The 24,082-nt window shown below is 45.8% G+C and overlaps 1 long non-coding RNA gene across 1 annotated transcript in view; it reads left to right on the top strand.

The window, feature by feature from the left end:
* The first annotated feature begins 2,129 nt into the window (after positions 1-2,129).
* The window catches only part of LOC109565159 (uncharacterized), a 97,665-nt gene continuing 75,712 nt past the window's right edge, over positions 2,130-24,082 (top strand). The window contains exons 1-2 of the long non-coding RNA XR_011568908.1: positions 2,130-2,313; positions 11,960-12,030. This is a non-coding gene — a long non-coding RNA (uncharacterized lncRNA). The remainder of the gene's footprint in view (positions 2,314-11,959; positions 12,031-24,082) is intronic.

Genomic DNA, 24,082 nt, shown 5'->3' with positions numbered 1-24,082 from the left:
TCGTCCAATTGATCTGAGGGTCACTCCTTCAGGCCTGCCCTTGACCTCGCCCTGAGCAGACCCTGGGGAAGGTTCCATCTGGGGTGGTTCCCTGCAGACCTCTGACTATGGAGGAGCTGGCGCTGAGGAGGGGAAGGTGCTGGCAGAGACAGGGGATTGGGGGTAGGTTGCATTGCCCTGCAGTGTTGGGCAATATGGGAGTGTCCCTGCGGTTCCTGGAGAGTTGGCTCATTCCCTTGACCAAAAACAAAACTGGGGCGCCCTTGGTGAGGTCAGTTTCAGTTTCAGCTGCTTTGCACACACAAAAAATTCTATTTCCTCTTTACTGGAAAACTTACACCTAAAACTTAAGTGTGTTGTTGGGTGAGCCAGGAGATGTGGGTTTCCTCTTACTCTGAAGGACCTTTGGGGAAATGACCCACACAGTCAGCGGGTGGTGGCACCTTGTTCAGTATGCTCAGAACATGGTCCATGATGGACGGGTTGTTGGGTGCCTGGATCCATGTGCAGACCTCTTCCTCAAAGGAGCCTTTGCTGAGGCCCCGGCAGATCCTCTTGCCCGCACTTCCACAGTCCTGTGACCCTTTCCTTTAATAACTTTTTCACAGACTCATTTTATGTGCATTGGGGAAACTCATTTCTTCCCCCACAAATCTGGAGCGCCATGGGGACCTATTTTCCACTTGTCATTGGATCACTAAGTCACTGGTGTAAGCCTGGTGTGTCATGGGCACTCGTCATATCTATTTGTTGGATACATGAATACTTAAATGTATGCCAAAGTTCAATTATGGCACGAGTCTTTGCAAAAGGATTCATCACGGTTGAATCATCCAGAAAACACTTAAGGGGCATCTGCTACCTGCCATGTGCCGTGCTAGGTGATACGGTGAGAGGGCTTATATGAAGGTAAAGATAACAGGGGCACAGGTGGAACTTCCCTGGTGGTCCAGTGGTTAAGATGCCACACTTCCAGTGTGGGGGGTGCAAGTTTAATCCCTGATTGGGGAACAAAGATACTACTTGCCACAGGGCCAAAAAAAGAAAAGAAAAGAAAAGAAGCACAGGCTGGGGGTAAGGCCCACCCTCTGCTGTGGCTGCTCTGGTGTCTTATCTTGTTGTTCTTCCTGTGAAGGAAGCTGTTTCATACCTGGTCATGGTTGGGGGTAATCAAGAGCACATCCTAGCTCTCACGGTTAGAGAAACAGATGTCGCCATCCTACGTGGGAGCCTTGCATAGTCAGACAGTCCATGAACCATCTAGATTTAGAATTAGAGGCATAGGAAGTTGGACATGGGGGAGATCTCACGGATGGCTCATTAAGTCTGCTCACCCTGGACCCCCACACACAGACCAACCTGTGCTCGAGGTTCCGAGAGCCCCAAGCTCTCTGCATCTGAAAAGCTGGGAAAGAATGGCCCAAGTGATGTGGTGAGGATTCAATGACATGATGCTCACAACACTTCTGTGAAGAACCTGGCCAGTGAGGGGAGGGTCCTGCCCACTCCAAACACACGGGCCATACTGCCAACCTCCCTCCCATCGGCCCCAGGCTCTCTGTGCTCTGGACAGCTCTCTGGGGCAAGGTCATGCTGCCCAGTGGGCAAGGGAGCTGAGGTCACTGTCTGCTCTCCATCCTTGTCCCTGAGTCACTGCCTGGGCCTGAAAAGGGGAAAGCCAGCCTTGCTGGCTGCAGCCACGCTCTTGGCACCACTGGTTCTGGAGATCCTTACTGTCCCTCAGGGTCTGCTAATGCCTGGGGTCCAGCAGTTGCCGAGGACAGCAGGCAGACAGTAGAGTCAGGAGCCCTCTCTCCACTTCGCTGCCTGTGTCCCACAGAGCCTGCCTCTGGGGAAGCTGTGAGGTGTGTGGTGTTTTTTTCCAGTCCCTTCTGTTGGTGTCAGTTCGGCCGCCCACAAGCCGCCCACCCAGGGTGCTCACATCAGCTACCTTCACTGTGACCCATGGCTCTTGGCTCACTCATACTGAAAGCTGGCTGGCATCCTGGAGAACTCATGGCCCCTCACACGGAAGCCATGGAATTTCCCCAGTAAGGTGTCTTTGGCAACTCCAAGGCCACAGGAAGGTCATAGCTGGTGAGACACAGACAGAATGTGAGGGAGGAAGCGCCAGCCCTGGCCACACTGGCCCCCCCACCCCGCAAGAGGACAGAAAAGCTCCGAGTCTCCGCAGACAGGAATCTGACACAACCAGGGAGCACCGCAGCTGCAGGCGGGTCTCACATTTCACACCGACACCAGACTCCCCCATCTAGAGCCGGAGTTCTCAGCCCCGGCTGCACCCAAGACCAGGTACATCAGAATCTCTGGGGCGGGACCAAAGTGGTTACCTGCGCTTTTTTAAGTCCTCCAGGTGTTTGCTGTGTGCACAAGGTGTTGAGGGTCACTACTTGGGAAAATAAAACCCTTAAACCAAATCTCTGTGTTTGGGTGTGTGAGGCCTGGGGGCAGCCTAGGTTCACATCCTGCCCCCACTACTTATTAGTTGTGCCTTCACAATTCTTTCCGAGTTTGAAGCCTCAATCTCCTCATCTGTTAAAATGAGAATAATAATGTAAGTGTCTACTTTGTGGGATTAGATGTGACAATCTGCTTATAATAGCGCAGGTCACTCCCTCCTATTTCCTTATAAGTCATACTCTGTCTTGTCTGTACCTCAAAAATGTGAAACCTGCATCTGCCCAGCTTGGAGTGCCCAATACTTTGTCTATACTGTGCTTTGCACATCGCTATACTCAATAAATACGAGTTAAATAAAGGAATTGGAAGGTCATTCTTGTGCAGTGCTAAGACTTGTTTCCTAATTTAGCTCTGGAGTAAATCCAGAGTCCATATACTGATTCTGTTTAGCAAATTATAGCCTTTTTGAGTTCCGCTATGTGCTGGGCTCTAAGTATTTGAAGATAAAGACACAATTGCTGTCACTGAGGAGTTGAGTCTGGCAGGGACACAGATTCATGACCTCACATTTTATCATCTATAAAGTTAGTACAGAAGCACCCCAGGCAAGAGGACGAGGACGAGGTGCAGGAGGAGGAACAAGAGGAGGGTGAGGAGGAGGGGGAGGTAGAGGAGGAGAAGAGGAGGAAGGAAGTATTCACACAGAGAATGGGAGATGACTTTTGAGGGGTTTTTTTTTCAAGGTTTTTTTTTATTATTATTATTAATTTAGTTTTGGCTGTGCAGGGTCTTGGTTGCTGTGTGGGTTTTTCTCTAGTTGCTGCGAGCAGGAGCTCACAGTTGTGGTGTAAGGGCTTCTCACTGCCACCAGCCCCAGGTGCTTGGGCTTCAGGGGTCCTAACTCATGGGCTCAATAGTAGCAGCTCTTGGGCTCTGGAGCGCAGACTCAGTGGTAGCGCAGAGGCTGAGTTGCTCCGCGGTGCGCACGTGAGAGCGCACGTGCCCGTACATGTGCATGCTCAGTCCGTCGACTCTTTACGACCCCATGGGCTGTAGTCCGTCAGGCTCTTCTGTCCCTGGCAATTTCCGAGCAAGAATAGGAGAGTGGGTCGCTATTTCCCCTTCCAGGGGATCCTCCTGACCCAGGGAGGGAACTCCCAGTCTCCTGCATTGGCTGAGGTGGGTCATAACAATGGGAAGGAGCTTGTCAGGTGGAGAAGCAGAGAAGGGTGTTGGAGGCAGAGGGAACGGCACCGACAAAGCCAGAGAGGCCTGGAGGGTGTCGCGCCATGTTCGAGGATGGTGTGACAAGGCAGGAAGGAGCATGGGGTCCACATGGTGGGAGATGAGGCTGGGCAGTCAGGTTGAAGCCCAACTGGGAAAGGCTTGGGGGCTGGGCGAAGAGGCTGGGGCTTTATCCTGTAAGGACAGAGGGCCCCGTCATGTCTGTGGGCCGGGAAGGCAAACAGGGCACGCCTGTGTTTGGTTTCCTTCCTTAAGGCATTAAGGCAGCCACTCCTCGCCCGGGTGAGCCCTGCCCGGAGTCACTGAGCAGCCTTTCCTCCTGGTCCCCGCCCGGGAGAGCCTGTCAGGTTGTGTCAAGCTTTGTCCCCGCTTCCTGCTGTCAGAGGGGCAGATGAATGAGATGGGTGTGGAGGAAGGTGCAGGCGGGGGTGGCCATATTTTCCGTTGAGTTTCATTCACTGGACGCTTGACTTTGGGGTTCAAACCAACTGGAAAATCTGGGGCAGCCTACCCTAAACAGGTGGGCTGGGGGTAGGGGTTAGCCAAGGGCCCCGGGGCGGAGGGAGGCCCAGGAGACTGCCTTTTTTGTTGTAAAGCACGATTACTTCGCCGGCTGTGGTACCGTGGGCGCTGAATTCCCTCTCAGGACAGCAGCTTCCTCGGCTTTGAAGTGAAGGAGGCGGGCCACGCCATCTCCCAACCCCGATTCCAAGGGAGGAGCGTGGGACTCCGCACAGGCTGCCGGAGGTGGGGGACTTCCCGGCAGGACAAAGCCTCTTCTAGGGGGACGGGAGGCTTTCCAAGGCTCGCCTCCGTGCCGGACCTCGGTTGCTCCGGGACCTGCCCGTAGCCGGGCCCAGGCAACGCGGGACCTCGGAGGTGCGAGCGGAGGTCCGCCTCCAGACCCGGCAGATGAGAGACCAGCCGGCTCGGCCGGGCTGCGCCGGGAACAGCTCTGGGACGCAGGAGGGGTCAGCTGCTCCCGTCCCTAGGGGTTCACCCTCCTTTCCCGGGGTCCTTCTCCCCGCCCCGCCTCCCGGGGGCAATGAGGAGCCCACAGGAGCTAAGTCCAGGGGCAGACACCGGGCCCCCGCAGGCAGGGTGGTGGGTGACGGCAGGAAGTCAGCAGGGGCCTCTGGGCGGAGAGCCCGCAGAAAGGATGGAGACACCCCGAGAGCCAGCCGGACCGCCGGCGCTCGTCATCCCCCAGCCACTCCCATCAGGCAGCCCCACCTCTTCCGCCGCCCCCCCCCCCCTCCTTCAGTTCAGTTTAGTCGCTCAGTCGTGTCCGACTCTTTGAGACCCCATGAATCGTAGCACGCCAGGCCTCCCTGTCCATCACCAACTCCCGGAATTCACCCAGACTCACGTCCATCGAGTCAGCGATGCCATCCAGCGATCTCATCCTCTGTCATCCCCTTCTCCTCCTGTCCTCAACCCCTCCCAGCATCAGAGTCTTTTCCAATGAGTCAGCTCTTCGCATGAGGTGGCCAAAGTACTGGAGTTTCAGCTTTAGCATCATTCCTTCCAAAGAAATGCCAGGGCTGATCTCCTTCAGAATGGACTGGTTGGATCTCCTTGCAGTCCAAGGGACTCTCAAGAGTCTTCTCCAACACCACAGTTCAAAAGCATCAATTCTTCAGTGCTCAGCCTTCTTCACAGTCCAACTCTCACATACATACATGACCACAGGAAAAACCATAGCCTTGACTAGACAAACCTTTGTTGGCAAAGTAATGTCTCTGCTTTTGAATATGCTATCTAGGTTGGTCATAACTTTTCTTCCAAGGAGTAAGCATCTTAATTTCATGGCTGCAGGCACCATCTGCAGTGATTTTGGAGCCCACAAAAATGAAGTCTGACACTGTTTCCACTGTTTCCCCATCTATTTCCCATGAAGTGATGGGACCGGATGCCATGATCTTTGTTTTCTGAATGTTGAGCTTTAAGCCAACTCTTTCACTCTCCTCTTTCATCAAGAGGCTTTTTAGTTCCTCTTCACTTTCTGCCATAAGGGTGGTGTCATCTGCATATCTGAGGTTATTGATATTTCTCCCAGCAATCTTGATTCCAGCTTGTGTTTCTTCCAGTCCAGCGTTTCTCATGATGTACTCTGCATATAAGTTAAATAAGCAGGGTGACAACATGCAGCCTTGACGTACTCCTTTTCCCATTTGGAACCAGTCTGTTGTTCCATGTCCAGTTCTAACTGTTGCTTCCTGACCTGCATACAAATTTCTCAAGAGGCAGATCAAGTGGTCTGGTATTCCCATCTCTTTCAGAATTTTCCACAGTTGATTGTGATCCACACAGTCAAAGGCTTTGGCATAGTCAATAAAGCAGAAATAGATGTGTTTCTGGAACTCTCTTGCTTTTTCCATGATCCAGCAGATGTTGGCAATTTGATCTCTGGTTCCTCTGCCTTTTCTAAAACCAGCTTGAACATCAGGAAGTTCATGGTTCACATTGCTGAAGCCTGGCTTGGAGAATTTTGAGCATTACTTTACTAGCTTGTGAGATGAGTGCAATTGTGCGGTAGTTTGAGCATTCTTTGGCATTGCCTTTCTTTGGGATTGAATGAAAACTGACCTTTTCCAGTCCTGTGGCCACTGCTGAGTTTTCCAAATTTGCTGGCCTATTGAGTGCAGCATTTTCACAGCATCATCTTTCAGGATTTGGAATAGCTCCACTGGAATGCCATCACCTCCACTAGCTTTGTTCGTAGTGATGCTTTCTAAGGCCCACTTGACTTCACATTCCAGGATGTCTGGCTCTAGGTCAGTGATCACACTATCGTGATTATCTGGGTCATGAAGATCTTTTTTGTACAGTTCTTCTGTGTATTCTTGCCATCTCTTCTTGATATCTTCTGCTTCTATTAGGTCCATACCATTTCTGTCCTTTATCAAGCCCATCTTTGCATGAAATGTTCCTTTGGTATCTCTAATTTTCTTAAAGAGATCTCTAGTCTTTCCCATTCTGTTGTTTTCCTCTATTTCTTTGCATTGATGGCTGAGGAAGGCTTTCTTATCTCTTCTTGCTATTCTTTGGAACTCTGCATTCAGATGCTTATATCTTTGCTTTTCTCCTTTGCTTTTCGCTTCTCTTCTTTTCACAGCTATTTGTAAGGCGTCCCCAGACAGCCATTTTGCTTTTTTGCATTTCTTTTCTCTGGGGATGGTCTTGATCTCTGTCTCCTGTACAATGTCACGAACCTCCGTCCATAGTTCATCAGGCACTCTATCTATCAGATCTAGGCCCTTAAATCTGTTTCTCACTTCCACTGTATAGTCATAAGGGATTTGATTTAGGTCGTACCTGAATGGTCTAGTGGTTTTCCCCACTTTCTTCAATTTAAGTCTGAATTTGGCAATAAGGAGTTCATGATCTGAGCCACAGTCAGCTCCTGGTCTTGTTTTGCTGACTGTATAGAGCTTCTCCATCTTTGGCTGCAAAGAATATAAGCAATCTGATTTCAGTGTTGACCATCTGGTGATGTCCATGTATAGAGTCTTCTCTTGTGTTGTTGGAAGAGGGTGTTTTTTATGACCAGTGTATTTTCTCGGCAAAACTCTATTAGTCTTTGCCCTTCTTCATTCTGTATTCCAAGGCCAAATTTGCCTGTTACTTCAGGTGTTTCTTGACTTCCTACTTTTGCATTCCAGTCCCCTATAATGAAAACGACATCTTTTTTGGGTGTTAGTTCTAAAAGATCTTGTAGGTCTTCAAAGAACCTTTCAACTTTGGCTTCTTCAGTATTACTGGTTGGGGCATAGACTTGGATTACTGTGATATTGAATGTTTGCCTTGGAAACTAACAGAGACCATTCTGTCGTTTTTGAGATTGCATCCAAGTACTGCATTTCGGACTCTTTTGTTGACCATGATGGCTACTCCATTTCTTCTAAGGGATTCCTGCCCGCATTAGTAGATATAATGGTCATCTGAGTTAAGTTCACCCATTCCAGTCCATTTTAGTTCACTGATTCCTAGAATGTCGACATTCACTCTTGCCATCTCTTGTTTGACCACTTCCAACTTGCCTTGATTCATGGACCTGACATTCCAGGTTCCTATGCAATATTGCTCTTTACAGCATCAGACCTTGCTTCTATCACCAGTCGCATCCACAGCTGGGTATTCTTTTTGCTTTGGCTCCATCCCTTCATTCTTTCTGGAGTATTTCTCCACTGATCTCCAGAGCATATTGGGCACCTACTGACCTGGGGAGTTCCTCTTTCAGTATCCTATCATTTTGCCTTTTCTTTCTGTTCATGGGGTTCTCAAGGCAAGAATACTGAAGTGGTTTGCCATTCCCTTTTCCAGTGGACTACATTCTGTCAGATCTCTCCACCATGACCTGCCCACCTTGGGTTGCCCCACGGGCATGGCTTAGTTTCATTGAGTTAGACAAGGCTGTGGTCCTAGTGTGATTAGATTGACTAGTTTTTTGTGAGTATGGTTTCAGTGTGTCTGCCCTCTGATGCTCTCTTGCAACACCTACCATCTTACTTGGGTTTCTCTTACCTTGGGCATGGGGTATCTCTTCACGGCTGCTCCAGCAAAGCACAGCTACTGCTCCTTACCTTGGATGAGGGGTATCTCCTCACTGCAGCCCTTCCTGACCTTCAACGTGGGATAGCTCCTCTAGGCCCTCCTTACTCACTCAGTTACCTGAAAGCTCTGGTCTGCAAAAGCATCCTTGTTTTAAAAATAATTTCTGTTTCCTTTATTAGCAGTCAGCTCCAGCTTTCATAAATATGTGAAATCGATGTAAATAATTTTTAAATTAAAAATGCACATGTTCCCAGATGTGGATCAAGAAGACCTAGCTGTCATTCTCAGGAGCTCTGTGTTGGGCCTGGGGAGACAGCCCTGTACTCAGCATCCTCACAGGGCTGAGGGCCACCACAGGACCACAAGGAGGGTTCAGGAAAGACTCTTGGGAGGAAACCTTGACCTGAGACCTGGGGCTTAACAGAGATCTGGCCAATGAAGGAGAGAGGGCATCTCAGGAGAGGGGCCAACCTAGGCAGGACCAACAGATGGGCACCACCAGGAGTCGTGGCCAAGCAGGGAACTGAGGAGGAAATGTTCCTTTTTCTGAACTCATCACACTGATAATCATTTGTACAAGCATCTGTCAGTATCTGCCCTGGTAGGTTACAAGCTCCAGGAGAGGAAATGGTATACATTTTATGGTTCCTCAGGATCCTGGTTTTCAGTACAATGACTGGCACACAGTAAGTATTCAGTTAGATTGGTGTTAATTGACCAAGTAAATGAGAATTCTCCTGTTAATGTGGGTTTGGTCAGAAAGGGCTGGGAAGCCAAGCTAACTGGAGTGTAAATGTTATCCTTAGGGCAGTAGGAAGCCACTAAAGGTTTAAATACTGAACAACAATGAAAGTTTTAAATAAGGGAATGACTCGGTCAGCTTTGTGTTCCAGGTATCCCTTTTTGGCTTTGATCTGGGGAATGGCTGGAGACAGAGTCCAGCCAGGTGGCAGACACTTTGTCCTTAACTAGGAGCACTGTTTGATTTAGTATCTGTTTGTGTGATCTCCCTCAGTAGGCCATGAGCCCTGGAGGGCCAGGGCCAGGCCTGTTTGCCTCACATCCCTGTGCCCAGCACACATGGCACATGGTAAAGGCTCTGTGGGTTTAATGGGTGAAATTCTGATTGGAAGTTGCAAATGCAACTTTAAGGGTAGGTGGTGATGTTTAATGCATGTGATGTCATAGGCAACTTTCAAAACATGGGAAACATGAAGGAAAAGGTCATTTACATTTGGGAAGCAGTGTCAGAGCTCTGAGAGGTGGGATGGAGGAGGAGGAGGGGGGTGGGGAGATAGAGCGGGCTCCTCAGAGCTGTGACAGTTGCTGGACTGATGAGGCCTTCCAGGTTTGGAATCTCTCTGAGATGCGAGGCTGAGGTGAGAAGCAGCAGGTTTGGAGGACTAGGTGAGGCATTTGGGTGTCTATGGGACATCCAGCTCAAGACTGGGGTGTCTCCAGCAATAGAAGATTCAGGAAGCTTTCAGGGTGAGTGTATGGCAGAATGTGGGGAAGTGTCTGGAATTCCCTGGAGAGGAGAACTTTTGAGTAGGAGCGGAGGAGTGAGTCAGGGAGTCAGGGCGGGATGGAGAAACACCAGGAGCTCCTGCCTCAGGACTGTGAGCTGGTGACTTCCTCTCTGTTTCCTCCAGGCTCTTCATTATGAGCCCATCATAACAGCCCTGTCAGGAACCGGCACTGCAGAGCCTCTGGTGAAGCCCAACTCCTCAACTTCTGTGTGTTCTTGGCTCATCTTCCTTTTGTGGTCACAGTGCCACATTCTGTGATTGCCTTCTGTCTTCACAAGACCTGCCTTCTGGACATTATACTTTCCTCCACTCAGTCACTCAACTGATTTCATTTCTGCTTGTCACCTTTTTCGTGCTCCTGGCTTTTCCAAATAGTTCTGCCCCCTCCCTAGTGAGCCAGGCTCCCTGCTGCAATGTCCTGGGGGGAACCAAGGGTGTTTCCCAGCTTTTCTCCACATCCTCCCCTTTCTTCCCTCCTCATCTGCCTGAGCAAAGGTCCAGCACTGGCAGCAGTGGGGGGAAACACAGGGCTGGCCGCCCTCCCAGCCACTGCACATCCAGGTCCCCCAGATATGGGCCAGGTGCAATGGTGCACCTGTCGACGAATAAGTGGCACTTGGGGCAGAAAGCCGTGATTGGTTGCATTTCTTGATTCCCATGGTGTAAATATTCCCATCACCATCAATTTCAAGCTACCAACAAGATATTACTGAAGGCAGAACTGGGGACAGATGGGAAGCAATGCACTCTCACATAATGTTTCTAGCAAGCAGACACAACAGGTGTAGACAGCCTCAAAAGCAAATATAATTACAAAATGTAGTCAAATGGGAAGTTTTGAGTATTTGTTGCTTTTTAAAAATGTAACATTCTCTTATAAGATTTTATAATTGTTAATATGATGGCTGTTTAACAATTACTTTGCAAAAACCAAAACAACAGCTTTGCAGAATTCCTTAAAAGTTAACAATTAGATCTTGCAAGCAGTACAGACTGGCTTCAGCCAACCACTGGGTGCCATATGGGCCAGGAGGAGAAGTGGAGACTCCAAGCCCCAAACTACAGTGCGTTCTCACCTGCAGCCTCTCCCTGCCCAGGCTGTGTGGGTGGCAGGTGACAGGTAGCAAGCCTCCACAGCCCAGGCGGAGCAAAGCTGGGCCCTGGGCACTCCTCCCACCTGTAGACATGGACTTTTCTGGCCTGGGCCTGTGGGCTCTGCGCCCACCCAAGCCCCAGCCTCTGGACACCTACCAGAGTAGCCTCCAGAATGAGGAAGTCTGAGTGGTGCAATTTCCTCTACCCTAAAAAGTGTGAAATAACTGCTCAGAAAGCGGGCTTGCCCAATTACCCACAATGAAAAACCAGAAGAGGACAAAGCCTCTCTTTCTAAGCTTCTGTTTATACCAGTGGGCTGCAAAGCAGGTCATGCTAGGTCTGAACGGATGTGGGATGGAGATGACTTCAGGCATGCAGCTCAACCTGTGGGCATTTCTGAACATCGAGAATGAAAAGCACCAGTGAGCTAATTTGACCTGTTCTAAATGTGCCAGTCTTTGCACTAGATCTTGGGGACTCAGAGGTGGTGACCTAACATAGTAGAAAGCTTGTCTTGGCTACTCCAGGAAATAGCTGAATCTCTGACTTGATGACCATTGTGAAGGCTAGATAAAAGGGGTCCCTTTGTCACCACATCCTATATGTGCCTTGGGCCCTGGTTTATGGCTTTGCGTAAGTATTAATAACTAAAGGTGTCTTCTCGCTCATAATCACATCCCATCACAAGCCAACCCATCGCACCTGCCCCCTCAAGCTCACTTTCAGAACTGCACCTCTATTTGGAGCATTTCCACATTCTCTCATGGGGTCTTCCTTTGAGCGTGGGGTTTGTGTGCTCTGATATTTAAGCACAGGAAGGCCAGGACTTCGTCACTTACACATTCATTCATTCCTTTGTTCAGTGGGGAGTGGGGCTGGGGAGGAGGCAGGAGGATGGAAAGGCCTGTCCAACTCTAAGTAGGGGTGCAGCTCAGGGAAGGCTGCACCCTGAGTGGAGGCAGAAGGAAGGGCAGAGGGAGGCAGGAACAGAGACCAAACCCCTGTTTCTCTCTGCTTTCAGATCTTGTACCAGGGTGTACTTGCCTTTTGTAAATAGTGAAACAGTGTCTGAATGCTAGGTGAGGTAATTACGCATTTTCTTTGGATTGCAGGTTACTCCAAGAGGGTGTTTCCATGGATTTGCCCACCTCAGGACAGCCTCACCTGTGTTTCCTGCCTTGGGGTAAAGACCTTTTTATACCTTTATTTGGGACAAAAAACAGTAATGTGTTGTTTTCCGCCCTCCCTCCAAAAAAAAAAAAAAAAGCAGTTCTAGCTGTATTCCATCTAGCTGTATGATGGCTTAAAGTTTTGATTTCTCATTGTTTAACATTGCTTACTTGAAATATTTGCGGAAATTGAGCTGAAATTCAGGCACAGCCAGTGGAAAGGCACAGGAGCAAGATTATGGCGCCATCTACTGGTAATATACACCTAAGTATGACAAAGTTGAACTTGCATTGAGCCTCTTGCGTAGGTGAAAACGAGTTGATTTTTAAGTGAAGTACAGTTGATTTACAATGTTGTGTTGAATATGAGTTGATTTAAAAGCTTAAAATGGAAAGTGAGTGTGCATCAACATATTCAGATAACAAGTTAATATAAAAAACCTCAATAGAAAAATGAGCTCAGAAAAATGCATGAGACATAAAGGGGTACTTCATAAAAGAGGATATCCAATGCATGATGAACTTATGAAAGATGGTCGACTTTTCATTCTTGGAGACTCCTGGGGGAGGAAGAGACGTGACACGGAGGGCCTCAGACCAAAAAACCAACAAAAACAACAAAAAAACAACCTTCCAAGTAATTCAGATTTTATCCACCAGGGGGAGGACTTTGACTTTAAGTTGCATCAGTTCGGTTCAGTTCGGTTCAGTCGCTCAGTCGTGTGCGACTCTTTGCAACCCCATGAATTGCAGCACTCCAGGCCTCCCTGTCCATCACCAACTCCCGCAGTTCACTCAAACTCACGTCCATCGAGTCGGTGATGCCATCCAGCCATCTCATCCTCTGTCGTCCCCTTCTCCTGCCCCCAATCCCTCCCAGCATCAGAGACTTTTCCAATGAGTCAACTCTTCGCATGAGGTGGCCAAAGTATTGGAGTTTCAGCTTTAGCATCGTTCCTTCCAAAGAACACCCAGGACTTATCTCCCTTAGAATGGACTGGTTGGATCTCCTTGCAGTCCAAGGGACTCTCAAGAGTCTTCTCCAACACCACAGTTCAAAAGCATCAATTCTTTGGCATTCAGCTTTCTTCACAGTCCAACTCTCACATCCATACATTACTACTGGAAAAACCACAGGGAACTGCAAATTGAAACCACAGTTAAGTGTCACCATTTACCCTCCAGAATGGTTAAAATTAACAATAAAAGACTGTCAGTGCCAAGTTGGCAAAAATGTGGGGTTATGGGTATTCAAATACACTGCTGCAGGGAGTTGTTCTGTGTTATCTAAAAAAAAGTTGAACAAATGGCTTAATCTGTAACATAGCAACCTGACTCTTTGGTATATACAACAAAAATATATGCCCATGTACCCTAAGATGCATACACATTCTTAACAGCATGAATGAAGCAAAGCTGGAATCAAGATTGCAGGGAGAAATATCAATAACCTCAGATATACAGATGACACCACCCTTATGGCAGAAAGTGAAGAAGAGCTAAAGAGCCTCTTGATGAAAGTGAAAGAGGAGAGTGAAAAAGTTGTCTTAAAGCTCAACATGCAAAAACGAAGATCATGGCATCTGGTCCCATCACTTAATGGGAAATAGATGGGGAAACAATGGAAACAGAGACTTTATTTTGGGGGATGTCCAAAATCACTGCAGTTGGTGACTGCAGCCATGAAATTAAAAGACGCTTGCTCCTTGGAAGAAAAGCTATGACCAACCTAGACAGGATATTAAAAAGCAGAGACATTACTTTGCCAACAAAGGTCTGTTTAGTCAAAGCTATGGTTTTTCCACTAGTCATGTATAGATGTGAGAGTTGGACTATAAAGAAAGCTGAGCACCAAAGAATTGATGCTTTTGAACTGTGGTGTTGGAGAAGACTCTTGAGAGTCCCTTGGACTGCAAGGAGATCTAACCAGTCCATTCTAAAGGAGATCAGTCCTGAATATTCATTGGAAGGACTGATGCTAAAGCTGAAACTCCAATACTTTGACCACCTGATGTGAAGAACTGACTCATTTGAAAAGATCCTGATGCTGGGAAAGATTGGAGGTGGGAGAAGGGGATGACAGAGGATGAGATGGTTGGATGACATCACTGACTTAATGGACATGAGTTTGAGCAAGCTCTGGGAGTTGGTGATGGACAGGGAAGACTGGTGTGCTGCCATCCATGGAGTTGCAAAGAGTCGGACATGACTGAGCGACTGAACTGAACTGAACAGCATAACTGGTAATAGCCAAGAAGTGGAAACAATTCAAATGTCCATAAACAAACAATAGGCTAGATAAAAAGAAAAAAAACTGTAGTATATTAATGCAGTGGAATATCTAACAGCAAAACAAACAAAAGCAAACAAAGTGCAGCCACATAGCAACAGCGTAGGTGAATTTTACAAATGTAATATTGAAAGAAATTGGACATAAAACAATGCCTACTATGTCATAACAATTGTATAAGTCAAAGAGGCAAGTCATTTTATAGTGTTGGATGTCAGGATGATGGTGTGGAGGGTGGAGGCAGAGGTCAGGACTGGGCTGGGGCTGATGTTTTATTTCTTGACCTGGTGGTTGTATGGGTGTGTTCACAGTGTGATCATGTATCTTTGATTTGAGCACTTTAAAAAATAACACTTTTAAACTAAGTGTTAATAATTTACCCTTCATTTATAAAATTAAAAAATAAAAATAGTTAAAGGTGGAAAGGTAGAGTGGAATTCCTAACCAGGATAATATAGGCAAAAGTGTGGGAGGAAGTTATCAGAAACTCGGGAAAAGAGAGAACAGGTGTTGGCTGCAAAAAAGGTTCCAGGTAATTCATATTCTTCCCACTAGGGGGTCTGCTTCTCTGTCTTCTCTCAGATTCTTGCCCTAGGCAAACATTTTGTTTGGGTGTTTTTGGTTTTTTTTTGACTCTTGAAGTATTTCCATAGGGGAAATTTTCACAAGTAGAATAATTTGGTCGAAGGGTATGGCTATTTTAATGTCTTGTTTTATAAACTGTCAGACTGTCCTCCAGAAAGACTGTATTAACCTATAGCAACTCAAGAATGCTGCAAAGTGTGTGTTTCTAAAACAGGGTTTTAAGAGTTTGTGGATTTAACATAGGCAAAATGGTATGGAAGTGGACTAATTTACATTTCCTTAGTTATTAGTGAAACTAAACATTTTCCTTTAAAATGCTTAATTCCCTCTTATACATACTGGCTGGTCAGTGTTTTTTCTGCCTATTTAGGAGTTTGTTTTCTCTATGGATCTGTATTTGATCTTTATATATTTTATTAGCAAATTTGTATCTGTCACAATTATCACAATTTCTCCAGTTCTCATCATTACTTTTTTCCATCTTAATTTTTATTATTTTCTTTTGTAATACACTAGACTGCCCCTGTGGTTATACCTTTCCATTTTTTCATCTATTTTTTAAAAAAGTACTTTAATGGTAATACTATATATGTCACCAGAGGAATGGTGGTTTTCTTGATTATTGTTTTCTCAAGGGAAAGGATTCAGTTCAGGGACATAGAGGAGTTTTAAGTAACAAAAGGTTTGTTTGTTTATTTACTTGTTTAACTTAAACACCAAATTCATTTTCTCAGAATTTTGGAGGCCAGTAGTTCAAGATCAAGGTGCCAGCAAGATGGTTTTTTTTTTTTTATTACTTATTATGGTTAGAATACTTAACATTTAACATAAGAACTTAAGAACACTTAATAAAATTTTAAGTGTAAAATACAATATCATGATTCATAGGCACAATATTGTTCAGCAGATCTCTACAGATTATCCATCTTGCATAACTGAAATTTTTCAACTGTTGATTATCAACACTCCATTTACCCCTTTCCTCAACTTCTGAAAGCCACAATTCTGTTTATTTCTATGGATTTGGCTATTTTCCATAGTTGATATAGGTGGCATCATGTATTTGTCTTTCTGTGGCTGGCTTATTTCACTTAGCATAATTGCCTTCAGGTTCATCCATGTTGTCATGTACGGCAGAATTTTCTTCTTTTTAAAGGCTGAATGGCAGTCTATTGTACATATATACCACACTTGCTTTATTCTTTCATCTCTTTATGGACAGTTGTGTTGTTTCCACATTTTGAGTAGCAAGAGTTTTAAGGAAAAGGGAAAGTACCCTCTCAAGAAAGGATGAGTTCACTGTCTGGAAACCAGAAGCAGCCCCGCGTGGGGTAGGGCTGGGCATGTTAAGAGTGGCGGTGCCTCCCAGTGTCATTTGACTGACAAGTTAGTTGGCTTTAGGTTATATAACTTTTCTCCTAGTGTGCAGGTGCTTTCCTGGGGAAACCTGTGGGGGGCGGGCGGGGAGGGCGGTCCAAAACTGCAGTGCTAATTTATTACAAATACAGCGCAATGAAGCCCAGGTTACTTTGAGTCACCTTTTAGGTCTTGGTGCTTGTGTGCCAATGTGTGCTGGTGGTTTTTTCTTGCCTGGTCATGATATGTCTAGATACCTAGCAGGGGTCCTTGGCCACAAGAAAGAAGGTCTTTGGCATGTTCTCATCACCAGAGTCCAGGTGGAGGAGAGAAAGATGACCCAGTTCAGGATAGGGCGTGGACCCGCTCATGTCTGACTACCTAACATCTGTATATTTCTTCCTAAATTAAGGTAAATGTGTATTTCTTCTAAGTAGTGTTTCCCAAATCAGTTTCCTCTTATCTCTTTTAATGTTAATGCATTTTCTGAAGGGGTTCCATGGTCAAAGAATATTGGAGAACAATGAATTAGACAAAAACTAAACAACTTCCTTTATTACAGTACTTATCAGATCATAAATATGGTAGTTTATTCATTGAACATATTGAGCACCAACTATGAGGCACTAGTGAACAAAGAGTCAGATGTATATTGTGTATTTCTAGGTGAAGTACACAGTAGACAAATTTTCTCTAATGCATTTGAGCAAAAAGTTTTTATATCACCCATTAATCTTTTACATGATGCCACAGAATATCCTGATCTGGAATTTTTGCAGCATAATGTGAAAGACATGAATCAGCTTTCATTTTTTCCTAACAGACTCATCCATATTCCTTAGCAGAATTTGTTAAATGTGATTCTTCTTTGTGTGGTTTTGTTGTCTTCTACTCATTGAATATACATTTTCCATAATTTGGGGATTTGTGGCAGAGTTGTTTGTTTCATTGGTTCATATTTCTGAACTGTTTGTTGATAATGAAGGAATTGTTATTCAGTCGCCAAGTCATGTCCGACTCTTTGTGACCTCATGGATTGCAGCACACCAGGCTTCCCTGTCCCTAATAATCTCCTGGAGTTTGCCCAAGTTCATGTCCATGGAATTGGTGATGCCATCCAACCATGTCATCCTCTGTTGCCCTCTTCTTCTTCTGCCTTCAGTCTTACCCAGCACCAGGTCTTTTCCAATGAAAATAAGGAACTAGCTGTATCCTAAAAGGGACAAGAACTTTCACTTTTCCCACCTTTAATTGTTGCTAAGATGAAATGGTGCCCTTGAGCTGCAGTTTCCCTAGGAATCTGCCAGCAAGAGCTGGGCATCTCTCAGAAGAAGCCTGAGAGCAGAGGGTATAATGTCTCTGGAGCCTCCTCAGCCCATTCAGCCACCGGGAGGGCTGGCCCTGGCTGGAGCAGGAGTATTTGGAGTCAGAGCAGGAAATTGATAGTTACTGAGTGCTTACTATGTGCAAGCCACTTTGCACATAAGGAATATTTAAGGAGAAAGTAAGGAAGCTGGAGGAAACAGCAGAGAAGTGAAAGGAGAACCAGGAGGGAATACACACAGACTGAAGGAGGTGAGTTCCCAGGATGGGTTGGTCAACAGTAAAAACTTACAATCTATTCTTGGTAAAACAACAACAAAAAAATCAGCCTATAATGCAGGAGACTGGGTTTGATCCCTGGGTTAGGAAGACCCCCTGGAGAAGGGAATGGCTACCCATTCCAATATTCTTGCCTGGAGAATTCTATGGACAGGACAGCCTTGTGGGCTACAGTCCATGGGGTCCCAAAGAGTTGAACACAACTGAGCAACTAATACTTTTCACTCTTACCATATAATCCAGCAAATCACAATCCTTAGAATCTAACCAAAGGAGCTGAAAACTATGTTCAAACAAAAAACCTGCCTTTGGATGTTTATAGCGGTTTTATTCATAACTGTCAAAACTTGGAAGCAATCGCGATGTCCTTGAGTAGGTGAATGGATAAACTGTGGTACATCCAGACAGTGGCACATTATTCAGAACTAAAAAGAAAGGAGCTATCAAGTCATAAGAAGACATGGAGGAAAGTTAAATGCATATCACCAAGAAGTCAACTTGAAAAGGTTACGTACTATGTGATTCCAACCATATGACATTCTGGAAACATCAAAACAATGGAGACAGTAAAAAAAAAAAAAAAAAAAATCAGTGTTTGTCTAGAGTTGGGTCAGAGGAAGGATGAATAGGTGGAACACAGATTAATGGTGAATACGTGCCACTATAAATTTGTCAAAACCCACAGAATGTACATCAAGAGTGAACCCTAAAGTATGGACTTTGGGTGATAATGATGTGTCAATATAGGTGTTTTTTTTATTGTCGTTGGATTTTTGTTTTGTTTTGTTCTGTTTTTTTGCTGCACTGCGTCTTCCTTTTTGGTGTGCAGGCTCTTTGATGTAGTGAGTAGCCTTCTCTAGTTGTGGCATGTACAGGCCTGGTTGCCCTGCAGCATGTGGGATCTTAGTTACTGGACCAGGGATGGAACCCGCATCCTCTGCATTGGAAGGCAGATTCTTAACCACTGGACCACCAGGGAAATTAGGAATATAGGTTAATCAGTAACTCAATGGACATGAGTTTGAGCAAACTCCAGGAGACAGTGAAGGACAGAGAAGCCTGGCATGCTGCAGTCCATGGGGTCGCAGAGAGTCAGACATGACTTAGTGACTGAACAACAACAACAAACAGAAAGAACAAAGCATCACTCACAATCTGGTCATGTGGGTTAAGTCATCACTCGCTGACGGAATGCCCTGAGGGACAGTCAGGATGGAAAAACAGGGTGACACATTCTGTACTCTGGACACACCAGTCCCTGATAGTTAAGATGCATATCTAAGGAAGAATCTCAATGATTCCATATTCTTGCACCTTCACATACATAGAAAAGCACGAAAATCATTAACTGGAGATGTTTGTTCTTTGTGATTAGCAGTCATCTTTTACCAAAATGTATGCTGGATACATGTATTTCCCAGCCAAAACATTCACATATATACTGGCTCTTCCCCTAACTCTTTGAAGTAGTCCCTTCAAAGCTGCTGCTGCTGCTGCTAAGTCGCTTCAGTGGTGTCTGACTCTGTGTGACCCGGTGGACTGCAGCCTACCAGGCTTCTCCGTCCATGGGATTCTCCAGGCAAGAACACTGGAGTGGGTTGCCATTTCCTTCTCCGATGCATGAAAGTTGGTAAGAGGCTATTTTCTGAGGTGAGGGGATGTTGACAGTGGGGGAGACTCTGCCTGTGTAGGGGCAGAAAGTAAATGGGGAATCTCTTACCTTCCTCTCAATTTTGCCATAAACCTAAAACTTCTCTAAAAAAAATAAAATCTTAAACCCCAAACTTGCAGATCCAGTGAGAACTCAGCTAGACAAAAGAGTTCCGATTTGGCATGAAAGATGACTAAAATGATATTCCTAGATGATATGAAACTGAGTCCCCCTAAAACTGAGTACCCTGGCCAAGTTTATGATTAACCTCTCCATCCAAAACTTTATTCTCTTTTTTTGTCCCACATTTGTCCCCTCAGGATTGAGGAGTCTCAAAGAAAAGGGGAGACTGAAAGCTAGCAGGACCCTATGGAGCCCTCCCAGATATAGTCTCCTCCATGCCACCCAGCTCCTTACTGTTTGTAGAAAAAGGCTTCAGCCTCCTAGACCTTCTTGAGTTTCAAAGGGCAGATTGAAGGACTTCCTAATTAGGGAAGAGAGGGAATGTAGAAACAAAGGAAAAGCCGTCAAAAAACAATATGTGTGCTTATTCAGTCGTGCCAGATTCTTTGCGACTCCATGGACTGTAGCCCATCAGGCTCCTCTGTCCATGGAATTTTCCAGGCAAGAATACTAGAGCGGGTTGCCATTTCCCTACTCCAGGGGATCTTTCCGACCCAGGGATCAACCCATGTCTCCTGCATTGGCAGGTGGATTCTTTACCACTTGCCACCTGAGAAGCCCTTCAAGAAACAATGTGCAGCAATTTAACAGAGTCCTGGTTCCTCCTCAAGGGCTGCATGTACCAATCTGATACATAGGCTTGAGTTGTTCTGTAGGAACTAAGGCCCCCACTTTGGGCCTAAGTTCACAGAGCTGAATTTGAACTGACTTGCAGGCAGGATCGAAGCCCTCTCTTTTCCACTGCACCATGCTGTCTCTCCTTAGTGTCTCACCCACAAAGTGTACGAGAGAAGAGGCACGAAGAGCATAGCCCCTTGGGGTCTTTATTTGCAAAACCTGCTAGAGAGCCTCAGGCAGTCCTGGGAGACATGGGGTCAGAGTCACGGTAACCTGTCCATCCAGTTGGACAGTCACTGATGAAGCAGGCACAGTCCTGCTGGGTCCCTCTTCTCCCATGTCCATCCCACCCACGCAGATGGGTTCGTGCAGTGGCCCAGGACAGTCATCCCAAGCCCTCCTGACCCTCTGAGAGCACCACACAACATTGCACTTGGTAACCCGTGTGGCCAGTCACAGCGCTGATCACATCATAAAGGGTAAGAGAGTGGACACTGGAGCCAGATCGCCTGCATTTGAGTCCCAGCTCAAGGTTACTAGCTAACCTTAGGCAAGTTTCTTAACCTCTCCCTGCCTTACCTTCCTCACCCATAAAAATGCGATTATAATAACTCATAGGTTTGTTTGGTAGGATTCTCAAAAACCTGAAAAGCTTTTAGAACAGTTAACTACCCCAAATGAAAATGAGCATGTCTCTACATGAAATGGATTAAGAAAAAATAAATACTTGAACCTTTTAGAACAAGGCCTGGTATATACAGTCCTAAGCACTCAATCAGTGTTTTAAAAATAATAACAATTATTATCATTGTTTTTGGCCATACCATGTAGCGTCTTAGTTCTCAGACCAGGGACCAAACCTGCGCCCCTGGGGGTGGAAGCACAGAGTCCCAAACACTGAACTGCCAGGGAGGCCCCTATTATTATTATTCAGATGGCCAGACTGAGGCATAGAAAAACAGAGTAACTTGTCAAATGAAACATGAATGGAAAAGCTGGAACCAGAACTGGTTCTTTTGCCTTTTAATCCAGTGTACTTTGTATGCTTGGTTACATGCTTTAACACCAAGATTACTGATTTAAAATTCATCGATTCTCTGAAAGTAGCCTGAGCTGTTCCCCTATGCAGAAAATAATCACTTTATTCATCTTTTTAAAAGTCTTTTATAAAAACAGTCATCAAGAAGGCTAGAATTGACAGGAACCAGCTCAGTTCTACCACTGCATTGGACTCCAAGAGAGATTATCAGGCTATATAAGTGATAAAAACTGCTGGTTGTTAGCCCCAGTTTCAGTTCAGTTCAGTTGCTTAGTTGTGTCCGACTCTTTGCAACCCCATGAATCGCAGCACGCCAGGCCTTCCTGTCCATCACCAACTCCCGGAATTCACTCAGACTCACGTCCATTGAGTCAGCGATGCCATCCAGCCATCTCATCCTCTGTCGTCCCCTTCTCCTTCTGCCCCCAATCCCTCCCAGCATCAGAGTCTTTTCCAATGAATCAACTCTTTGCAGGCAAAGAGCACCAGTTTAGTTGCAATTAATTGCATAACTGTCTTGGGTGTTTCAGAAAAGTGTCTAATTTCTGTTGCAGTCTTAAAAAGATAAAACCATAAATACTTGCATAGCTGTAGTAGAATTACACATATCCTAAGTATCAAAAACTGATCTGGAATATTTTTATAGAAGAGTGGGTTTCAGTGACATTACAGAGAAGAGGTTAAAACATTGGTGGTGGGGATTTTTAGGGCGCCTTAAAAAAGTTTCCGGGTATAAATTGATATTTGATGATGGTATAGTTTCCAACTGGGGGAACATTTATGCAGCCCTCCGGTGTCTCTAATGCTGGAAATTGAAAGAGCAGACCTAGGTCTCACCCAGGGGGCTTGTGGGTAATCAGACAGTGGTGGCTTTCCAGGGTGATGGCGACAGAATGAGGGAGGTGAGCACAGAGGTGTGTGTGTGTTAGTTGCTCAGTCATATCTGACTTTGTGCGATCGAATGGACTGTAGCCTGCCAGCCTCCTCTGTCCATGGAATTCTCCAGGCAAGAATACTGGAGTGGGTTGCCATTTCCTTTGTCAGGGGATCTTCCTGACCCAGAGATCAAACCCAGGTCTCTTGTATTGCAAGCGAATTCTTTATTGTCTGAGCCACCAAAGCAGCCCAGAGAAGGGGCTCCTAATAGGGAAGGCAAGGAAAGCTTCTTGAAAGAGATAATGCCTGAGGAGTCTTAACGGATGAGTTGATTTTTGTGAGGTAAACAACTTGAGGAAAAGGTCTTCCAGATAAAGGAGACGAAGGAGCAGAGGATAAGAAAGTCTGTCTTGTTCTGGGTTTGCAAGATACAATGCTCAGCTTTTTTTTTTAAGTCTGCATTTGTGAAGAAATTAACCTGCAGTAGTTAGGATAGCCGATATTCGAGTTTTGTGTGTTCTTAAGACTTTGATTATGTTGGTCATTTAATTCTTGTAAAAGTCACATTAAGTAGAGACACTTATTATCCCCATTCTGCAGGTGGGGAATCTGAGGCACAGAAGTTCAATGATTTCCCCCCATTCTTCTGGAGAACCAGGATGGTAACCTAAACTGTTTGAGAGACTTTGCCTCTGTGCGAGCTCACAATGAGAGCATCTGTTTGGTTTGGAGCTACCTAGTAACTATCCCAGGGATGGGGGAGTCTATGGGGTTGCACAGAGTCAGACACCACTGAAGCGACTTAGCAGCAGCAGCAACAGTAACTAACTCAGATAACAACCAGATTTTACCCACTCCCAAGCAAGATGAGATCAACTTTAGCTGATAATTCCATGACTTGTGGGAAGTTCATTCTCTTCTTGAAAATTTCTATGAATTACCAGAGGCTTGTGTTTTGTTTCCTGTGGGTTCACATTCTCTATGCAGCATTTCTGAGCTGTTTCTTTGTCTCTATCCCGTCTTGGTGACGGCCAATTGGTGGGTACAGCCCCTTCTTAATTTAACCCCTTCCTCCCCCACCCAAACCATGCATGAATTAAGATTTGGGGGGGCTGCTGTGACCAATAGATGCCATGGTATGTTGACTGTAACATGGAGTTCCCTCCCCTTCCCGCCTCACAAGCAAGACCAACTGTGGGCTGGGAAATGCAGTGTCCTGACCTTAAAAGGAGTGGCTGGCTGCAGGCCAGGAGGCGTCCAAGGCCTGTGGCCTGGATCCCAGCCCTTCCCAGTCATGGCCTTGAGGGCTGAGGAATAAGGAGAGGAAGGGCCAGGGAAGGGGATGTGCTGGGACCCGATTCAGTGCCATCCTGGTACCTCAGAACACAGGAACTCAATTAACAAATGGTAAACTTTTGGCTGCTTTCTTGCTAATCATGCAAGTAATTATATAAGGTTGAACGTTCCCTAAACTATTATACTTCTCTTACTTTATACACCTATTATCTAAAACCTGGTTGTGATTTTAACTGCATTAGTTTATATTGCATCCCTTTTGTATTACATGTTTTTGTACTACACGTGTATAACTATATTCAGGAGTCATCTGTGATTTCTATTCCTGAATTACTGCTCTACCTATGGGACATTGGGCAAGTCACTTAATTTTTTCTGATCTCAGTTTCTTCACTTGCAAAATGAAGATTATAATTATCTTCAGAGGACCATCATGAGGATTAAATAATACATTAAAAAGTGCATGGTACAGTGTCTGAAGGGCAGTAATGGATCAGTACATGTTAGTAATCATTACTTCCCCCATCAACCAAGAGCTGACTGTAGTTTGGCTGATGTAGGGGAGGTAGG

Source organism: Bos indicus, chromosome 10, assembly GCF_029378745.1.
Source record: "Bos indicus isolate NIAB-ARS_2022 breed Sahiwal x Tharparkar chromosome 10, NIAB-ARS_B.indTharparkar_mat_pri_1.0, whole genome shotgun sequence".
NCBI lineage: Eukaryota > Metazoa > Chordata > Mammalia > Artiodactyla > Bovidae > Bos > Bos indicus.
This window is presented reverse-complemented; position numbering and strand designations above follow the sequence as displayed.